Here is a 9,629-nt window from a genome sequence, read left to right as displayed (position 1 = left end):
ATGCCAGCCGCACCACCGTTGCAATGGCATGCCATGCCAGCCACAACTCCACGCCAAAGGCATACCAACCATGCCAGCCGTACCATAGTGCCAATGGCATGCCATGCCAGCCAAACCTCCGCGCCAAAGGCATGCCAAACATGCCATACGCACCACCGTGCCAATGGCATTCCATGCCAGCCACATCTGTGCGCCAAAGGCATGCCGACCATGCCAGCCGCACCACCGTGCCAATGGCATGCCATGCCAGCCACATCTCCGCGCCAAAGGTGTGCCAACCATGCCAGCCGCACCATAATGCCAATGGCATGCCATGCCAGCCACACCTCCGCACCAAATCCATGGCTCCATGCCGCTGGCTACCAAACAAAGGGTTGCAACAATAAACGGCCACCCTTCCTCCTGAGATGCAAATCTCAGCCGTCCAAGTTCGCCACCAAACGCGTGGCAACTTTTGGCCCAATGCCAAGCCCTAATTTTGGCCGCGCCTAAACTATGCCAAAACCTTAATTTTGGTCGCGCCTAAAACTATTACAAAATCCTAGCTTGGCCGCGCCTAAACCATGCCAAAGCCATGCCGGCCATGACTCCATGCCGCTGGCCGTCAAACGGAGGGTTTCAACAATCAACGGCTACCCCTCCTTCTGAGACGGAAATCTCAGCCGTACAAGCTTTCCACCAAACCAAACGATTTGTGGTAACCTCTTGGCTGCGATGCCAAAGTTCCACGGTTTGTGCCAAACCCTAATTTGGGCCGCGCCAAGAGCTTGCACGAGCTTCCAGTTACCCGTTACCGCTTTACCCGTTACCGCTTTCTTCTAGTTACTCAACCGTTACCGCTTCTTACGAGACCAGGATATGTTTTGCTGCGACTTGTATAAATAGGTCTCACCTATTTCCACCGAAGAACAAGTTTCGGTCAGGAGAATACAACACTCAGAAATCACTTGTTAGCTTTCCCATCTGTTAGCTTTCCACTTTCTGATATAAGTCGTCAAACAACTACTCTTCCCGAAGCAACTATTCTGGTCTCAACACTCTCTTCGCTTCCCTCTCCAGACCAACCCTTCTCCTTCACTTTGTGACCGAAGCAAGTATGGAACTGCCATTTCTTGGTTTAGGCCATATTTTTACAGATTGATCTCTCGAATCAAAGTACTCCGTTGCAGTACATTGTTTAGGGTTTAGACTTGTTTCTCACCGACACACTCAAAATTTCCAAAATCAGAAGAAACTGATTTCACCCTCAAACAATTGGCGACCACAGTGGAAGATTAATCTATCGGTCACAATATTAATTATCGATTTCCGATTTCATCTTTTCAACCCAGATATCGAGATGATGAAGCAGACTAGCCGCCGCCTCGGTTATCAGACGACTCTGGAACGACTGGGGACTTAGGAATGATTGGGGACTTTTCACAGTCACGACGCCGCCCCCCAAAAAAACTCAGATTTACATCCGTGAGATCCATTTTGTTGGGAGACTCTAAAAAGAAAGTAAGTCTCTTCAGACGAGTTGCATGTTCTACTACCTAGAGTTTGCACATAGATAGTAGAAACCGACATCCATGCTATCCCAATGTTTCATCCCATACTTTCTACTGACAATAAAATATTCACAACTCCATGACTCTCCTGTGGTATTTATGCCACATATAGTCATAACCAAAAACAACATTATTCTAAAAAAAAAATTCATTCCAAAAGAATAATCCAAAACCCTCATAGGAGACGATTATCTATCAATTCAAATCGAACCATGAACCAGACGCTATGTTCGCCTTTCAAAAAAAAAAAAACTTTAATAAATAAGTTCAGAAGACAGGAATACATTCAAGGAAAACCATCTAGTAATTGCTTGCTCTTCTTGGAGAAATCCTCCTTCGTGCTTTCGAGAGCCGCCCATTTCAGCTTCAGCTCCGTGGACAATCTTTTGATCTCCGCCTCCTGTTGTGCGACCTCATCCGCGGAAGGGCCTTCAACCGCCGTGGTCTGCAACTTTTAGATCTCAGAGAAATCTTCAATAAACCAGGGATAGTCGAACTCGTGGTCTATGCACACATCACGATGGAACTTCCATCTTGAGACCACGTCCTCAGAAACGATATGGCCAGTCACTTTTCACATGTCTTCAACCGAAGATAAAGCTTCCTCCACACGCTTGACCGGCGCAAACCGACTAGTAACCTTTTTGGTTGTGGCGATGTGTCCATACCTTTCCCATATTTTGGTATATAACATCTCGTATTTGGATGGCACGCTGGAGCCGCCGATCAACACATGATTTGGATAAGGAACTCAGTATGGAGGAGTGAAACGGAGCCCACAACCGAAACGACAACTGGCAAGGGATTCCTAACTACAATGGCGCCAGCGGTCGCTAGAGCACTCTCCACTACTTGAGACGCAACAACATCTTCATCTTGATCGACCTCCATTTCCGGGTCGCCAGGCGCAGCTGCCACGGTTGGAGACAAAGCTATATCTTCATGGTTTTCCGCCTCGGGGCCATCTTTAGGAGCGGGTTCTCCCTGCGATATCGTGGTTTAGACATTTTTCAAAAAAAAAAGAGAGAAAGGAAGAAGAAGAATGCGTGGAAGACTCACTGATTCACTTTCATACTGACTAGAAGAAGACTTAGCGCTGTTGTTGGAAGAGCTATTTTCATCATCACTAGATTCCGAGATTTCCTCATTTTCGAGCTCTTCTTCACCGCAAGAAGGCTCGGCATTGTCACCCTCTGCCGCGAGAGCCGCCGTTATCTGAGGCTCAGCATTGCCACCCTATACTGCGAGAGCCACCGTTTTCTGACTACGTGCAAGCTGGGCAAAGGCGTTCACGCGCTGGTTAAGTAATAAGGAAAGATTTTCAATAACGAAAGAACTGTGCAGTCCGACTGAGTGGGCAAGAAAAAGAATACATACCCGAACGCTGGAAGAACTGAAAGTCACAAGGGCCGTTCAATCTGATCGAAAACCACCCGCGCGATCTTTCGACCTTCGCTCCTTCTTTTGGGTACTGTCCGTGTCCGTGTCCGTGTTATGAGATTTCCGTTTTGGCGAGGAAGGATCCCTTAACAATGGATGCCTTTCTAAAGTTGCAGCATAAGGCTTACCACGGGTATTCTTCACTACGTCATTCACGAATCCATGAATGGAAAGGAACTCATCCTGCCAGAATATGTTATACTTAGAAGTTATTGTTGGATTTCGTGCCGAGAGAAAGAAGGGAAGACTTATACCCGGCGCAAGAGCACTAGCATCAAGAGCAGCTGGCAAAAAGTTTTCTAGAACAACCGACTGACGAGAGAGCTGGACCCGTTGGTCAAATCCCATATGTCGATCCGTCCTGTCAATGTTGTAAGAGACTTCCTGACAAGATCTTCGAAATAAATACGGTACATAACCAGGCGTGCAACTTCGCATGAATACAACCTCCCCAATGCTCGTATTCTTTTCAGAAAGCAAAGATGTATTCGGAACAGAGGCAAAAGTGTATATTTGAACTATGGAGCCATGCACCGGAGCCCATGGACTAAAGTTGATTGTGTAGGAGTTTTCAAGGAAGTCAACCAGGTTCGATCCGGATCTTGGGCGCCTGTTCACCCAGCGAAGTATCCTAGAACCACCCCAAGACTCGGGAAGTAAAACCAGCGGTTTGGGAGCGCACTTCTCGAAATGCTCCCACAACCACGCTTGAAGAAAAGCAACATGGACGTATGAGTCCACTTTCATATAGCTGTTTGAAGAACGCATGTCCGCAACCAGATGATCCAAATGTGTGTACATAAAACCGAGAAACAAGTCGCCAATGGGGAAAACAACACCTTTCGCTAATCTGATGGCAAACTTAATGAGACCCTGTCTTATTTCCTTCTTACCAGAGCCGTCGTCAAAAATGTCCCTGGATAACCAAAGAACCAAGAATGTCGCGACATGAAGCGTACTATTCTTTTGATCTGGCTCCGATTCATCTGGGAACCATTGAGACATCCACCAGCTGTAGAAACACCTCGTCTCGTTTTCCTTCCGGAAAAATCCTTTTAACTTCGCAACAAGAGCAGCGTGCATTTGTTCTTCATCTTCAAACAAGGTGATATAAGGATTCCCTGTTATGAGAAGGTTCAGCAAGACAACTACACTTTCCAAAGAGACAGTCATTTCACCCCACCTGCATATGGCCGTGTGAGTGTCTGGACACCTCGGGAGATGAAAGCAACTAAGCTCGGGATATCTTTCCTGATTTGAAGCGCCGCAGAAGCTGTGACAACGCCAATGATTTGCGCTTTGATCAAATTTTCTTTTACACAATCCTGACTTATCATGAATTGCATCCACTTGTCGAAAGAACGCAACGGACTCTGACAGATTCTGAAGTCAATGGAATAAGCAGGATACTCTTGCCTCTGAAGGCAAAATCGTATTAGTCGAACCGACTGGGTGTCTCCTTCACCCTCTGAACCGGTCAAAAGGACGGGCACAAACTTAGGATGATTTATCCAAGCTGTGGCGGACGTTGTGAAAAATTCATCATCCATGTTTGGCTTAGAGCTTCCAATATTTTTCAAAGCCGTGGCAGGGATTTTCTCAGGTGACATCCTAAGGAAACCTTTTTAAGCTGCTTACGTTTTCAACTACAAGAAAGAAAGGGGTACGAAGACAAGTTACTACAAAGTGCATGAAAACTATTTTATCATCAACGGAGAATCCATTTTGGATGCGGACCAATTTGTTTTAAGTTGCAAGCCATAACGCTCATAAACGAAGAAATGGGGACTAGCAAACCCTACGTTTCCGCAGAAAGCACGCCCCTTGCAAAAGTCGTACCTTGCAGCGGAAAGTACGCACCCGTCCACGAAAGCGCGCCCCACCGTGGAAACTATGCACACAATCACCCCAAGGAAAAGGAGGAAACCTAAAAACTAGGTTTTTGTGGGAAAGGAATTGGTGGAAGTCACCTGCCCGTGCATGCCTATTTTGCGTAATAATTGAGGTGGCTAACATTACTGTGGTGTTCATGCTGAAATATTTCTACAAGTTCATGGAAGATACACCTATGGCTAGGGTTTGCACCAATATAAAAAAAAAAGATTGAAAGAGAAAAGCTGGAATACATACCTGGAATATGCTTGCGCGCTTTATTACTACCACTCTACCGCTAGCGCAAGGACGTGAGAACAAAGATACGAGATAAAAAGGAGAGCAAACTCTTTTATAGGTGTGATACTTTTGGAATTTGAATAAGGAAAGGATTTCCTATTTGAGCTATGTATGGAAAAAGGCAATTGGGCTCGCAAGAACAAGCTTCACGGTGCCAACAATCCGCGCCACGCCAATCCAGTGTCGTGCCAAACCAACGTCGCGCCATGCCAGCGCCCACACCGTGTCGTGCCAGTACCCACGCCACACCAAGCCAACGCCCAAGCCCATGCTAACGCTCACGCCATGCCAAGACCATGCCAACGCTCACGCCATGCCAAGCCCAAGCCAGTGCCCACGCCAAGTTTACGCTAACATCCCCGTTCCAAGCCAATACTACGATGACGGCTCCGTTTTAAGCTACACCATGCCAACGGCATGCCAAGCCAAGCCAGCAACGCCAACCAATCCACGACCTAGCTAGCAGAACCACGAGCAAAATCTACGCAAAGCCACTAACACAGGAATCACGAATTCTCCTTACCTCTCGAAAAGGTTAGACGGATCTTCCTGACCATCTTTTCATGACTTGCCATTTCATTTTGTCCTTGTCTGTCAACCATCTTATGCTTACCCCACAACAATGCCCCTGTTCCGAGCTAAGCAGGGGACTTAATGTTGATGGTGGTTTTTAGTTTAGGGTTAAAATCATGAAAACTTAGTCAAACAGTGACGTCACACTTGAGTAATAATGTCGCCACTAACACATTTATTAAACCATTCAACATGTCTGCGTAAAATTACCGGGGTACCTTTTTTTTTATGTAAATGCCATGCTCCATGACAGAAACCTCGGTACTGACTGGCATCATCTCTACACATGCCAGCTGCGCGTGCTAGCCAAACATGCCAATCACGCATGCCACATATTTTAAACTAGGGTTTCGACACGCTAAACCCTAATAGCCATATCTCCGCGCTAAAGGCATGCTAACCATGCCAGCCGCACCACCGTGCCAATGGCATGCCATGCCAGCCACACCTCCGCGCCAAAGGCATGCCAGCCGCACCACCGTGCCAATGGCATGCTATGCCAGCCACATCTCCGCGCCAAAGGCATGCCAATCATGCCATCCACATCTCCGCGCAAAAAGGCATGCCAACCATGCCAGCCGCACCGCTGTGCCAATGGCATGCCATGCCAGCCACAACTCCGCGCCAAAGGCATCCCAACCATGCCAGCTGCACCATAGTGCCAATGACATGCCATGCCATCCACACCTCCGTGCCAAAGGCATGCCAGCCGCACCACTGTGCGAATGACATGCCATGCCAGCCACATCTCCGCGCCAAAGGCATGCCAACCATGCCATCTGCACCACCGTGCCAATGGCATGCCATGCCAGCCACATCTCCGCGCCAAAGGCATACCAACCATGCCAGCCACACCTCCGCACCAAATCCATGCCGGCCATGCCTCCATGCCGTTGGTTACCAAATGAAGGGTTGCAACAATAAACGGCCATCCTTCCTTCTGAGATGCAAATCTCAGCCGTCCAAGTTCGCCACCTAACGCGTGGCAACTTTTGTCCCAATGCCAAGCCCTTATTTTGGCCGCGCCTAAACTATGCCAAAACCCTAATTTTGGACGCGCCTAAAACAATGCCAAAATCCTAGCTTGGCCGCGCCTAAACCATGCCAAAGCCATGCCGTCTATGCCTCCATGCCGCTGGCTGCCAAATGAAGGGTTGCAACAATCAACGGCCACCCTTCCTTCTGATGAGATGCAAATCTCAACCATCCAAGTTCGCCACCAAACGCGTGGCAACTTTTGTCCCAATGCAAAGCCCTAATTTCGGCCGCGCCTAAACTATGCCAAAACCCTAATTTTGGTCGCGCCTAAAACTATGCCAAAATCCTAGCTTGGCCGCGCCTAAACCATGCCAAAGCCATGCCGGCCATGCCTCCATGTCGCTGGCTGCCAAACGGAGGGTTGAAACAATTAACGGCTACCCCTCCTTCTGATACGCAAATCTCAGCCGTACAAGCTTTCCACCAAACCAAACGATTTTTGGAAACCTCTTGGCTGCGACGCCAAAGTTCCACGGTTTGTGCCAAAACCTAATTTTGGCCGCGCCAAGAGCATGCACGAGCCGTGCAGGCCATGCCTCCATGCTGTTGTCCGCCAAACGGAGGGTTTCAACAATCAACGACTACCCCTCCTTCTGAGACGCAAATCTCAGCCGTACAAGCTTGCCACCAAACCAAACGATTTGTGTCAACCTCTTGGATGCGATGCCAAAGTTCCACGGTTTGTGCCAAACTCTAATTTGGGTCGCTCCAAGAGCATACACGAGTCCTGCTGTCTATGCCTCCATGCCGCTGGCCGCCAAACGGAGGGTTGCAACAATCAACGTCTACCCCTCCTTCTGAGATGCAAATCTCAGCCGTACAAGCTTGCCACCAAACGACTTGTGGCAATTTCTTGGCTACGCTACCAACTCTTTGGATGCGACACACACTTAGTTATGCCAATTCTTTGGTCACGTCACCAAACCCTAATCAGCCACGCCAAGAGCATGCGCAAGCCATGAAAACACCATGGACACGCTACTGGCTACCAACCGGAAGGTAACCACAATCAATGTCTAACCTTCTTCTCAAGATGCAAAATCTCGGCCGTCGAAGGTCACCACCGAACCGGAAAGCCTCTCAATATTAACTTTCCAAACAATAGCAACATGCTACACGTTTTCCACGAAAGCACTCGAGACATCAAAACATGTCACAAAAATGGGGGATGCTCATCAGGGTATTGGTCTGGCGGTTTACAGTGTGCGGCGTACACTACGCCCGTTACAAGAAAGTGTCATAAGAGTGAGGCGTTTAGTAAATACAGGAAGTAATGGTGAAATGTTTCTTTTATTATGGAAACATCAACTCCAGGCGTTACCCGTTACCTCTTTCTTCCATTTACTCAACCGTTTCCACTTCTTACGAGACCAGGATACGTTTTGTTGCGACTTGTATAAATAGGTCTCACCTATTTCCACCAAAGAACAAGTTTCGGTCAGGAGAATACAACACTCAGAAATCACTTGTTAGATTTTCAATCTGTTAGCTTTCCACTTTCTGATATAAGTCGTCAAACAACTACTCTTCCCGAATCAACTATTTTGGTCTCAACACTCTCCTCGCTTCCCTCCCCAGACCAACCCTTCTCCTTCACTTTGTGACCGAAGCAAGTCTGGAATGACCATTTCTTGGTTTAGGCCGGATTCGTACAGATTGATCTCTCGAATCAAAGTTCTCCCTTGCAGTACATTGTTTAGGGTTTAGACTCGTTTCTCACCCACACACTCGAAATTTCCAAAATCAGCTGATAGACGCATTTATGTGTCTATATTAGTCTCAATTCTCTGTAATATTAGTACTCGATTTTATTTATTTTGATATTTTATGTCTTGTAGGTGTTTTTGGAGAAATAAGTATTTGCAACGAGAATGATGAAATGGGTTGGCCTGGTACTTCCATGTATCAGCAACCAGTCTAGTTACCATGACAATATAAAGGAGTCGAAATGTTGTCGTGAACTGAAAAGGCTAAATTTCACTGACACTGGTTGGCACGGTCAAAAGGTGAACAAAGACGTCAAGAGCTTCATTTCTTAAGCAAGCAGGTGGTGTTTCATCATTAAGAGAAATGTGGATGTGGCTAACTCCCCACCATATACCAGAACATACAAGCAACATTTCGTCATCTGTGAAGGAGAAAGAAATTTTTATTACTCATCAACGTTCGAGCTGGTGGTTCTCTAAAAGAAAGGAGTTTCGAGCATTTTCTTGGAAAGAATTCGAAGCAGCTGCCATTATTCACTCGCACCCAAATCTTTCTCATCATGTCAGCTGCCATGGAGATGGAGTCGAGTTGGTGGTGTTGCCATGCTCATGGTTGTGAACTGAAATACATCAACAACGATGAAACTGTGATTCAGCTGTTGAAGGCAGTGAATGAATAAGGTATTTACGCTGAGAAGATGGGTTGGCTGAGATTAAGCTGCTATGATCAGTTGTGTTCGATAATGAAGTGATGGAGAAAGCTGTTGGCTTTAATAGTTTTCATGGGTGAAAGCAGTAAGGAGATGAAGAGTTCACTGCCGTTGATGTTGGCAGCTAATGCGGAGTTCTCAGTGGGTCTTTTTGATATGAGCTTGTGCAACCAGTCAGGAACGAGATGCAGCTCAGAGAATAGAAACAACTGGTGGCAGTGGTGGTTAAACAAGTCTGCAGACGTAATGGAGAAGGACTGTCTGCCAACTGATTTGAGTTCGACATGGAGGATCCCGTGTCCAAGGTGGGGATGCAGATAACGATTGCATGGCATTTAATGGCCTTCTGTCAAACACCTCAACTTGGTGTTGCTCTTTTCGGATTGAACGGATTGTTGTTAGTGCTGATGGAGCTGTTGTTGATGGCTGAGCTATGGGAA

General features: G+C 47.1%; 1 pseudogene; it reads right to left on the bottom strand.

Annotated features, from left to right (window-relative positions):
- LOC113315287 overlaps positions 1 to 9,629 on the bottom strand; it is a 40,937-nt pseudogene that overhangs the window by 22,448 nt on the left and 8,860 nt on the right.

The sequence above is a fragment of the Papaver somniferum genome, chromosome 10 (assembly GCF_003573695.1).
Source record: "Papaver somniferum cultivar HN1 chromosome 10, ASM357369v1, whole genome shotgun sequence".
Lineage (NCBI taxonomy): Eukaryota > Viridiplantae > Streptophyta > Magnoliopsida > Ranunculales > Papaveraceae > Papaver > Papaver somniferum.
This window is presented reverse-complemented; position numbering and strand designations above follow the sequence as displayed.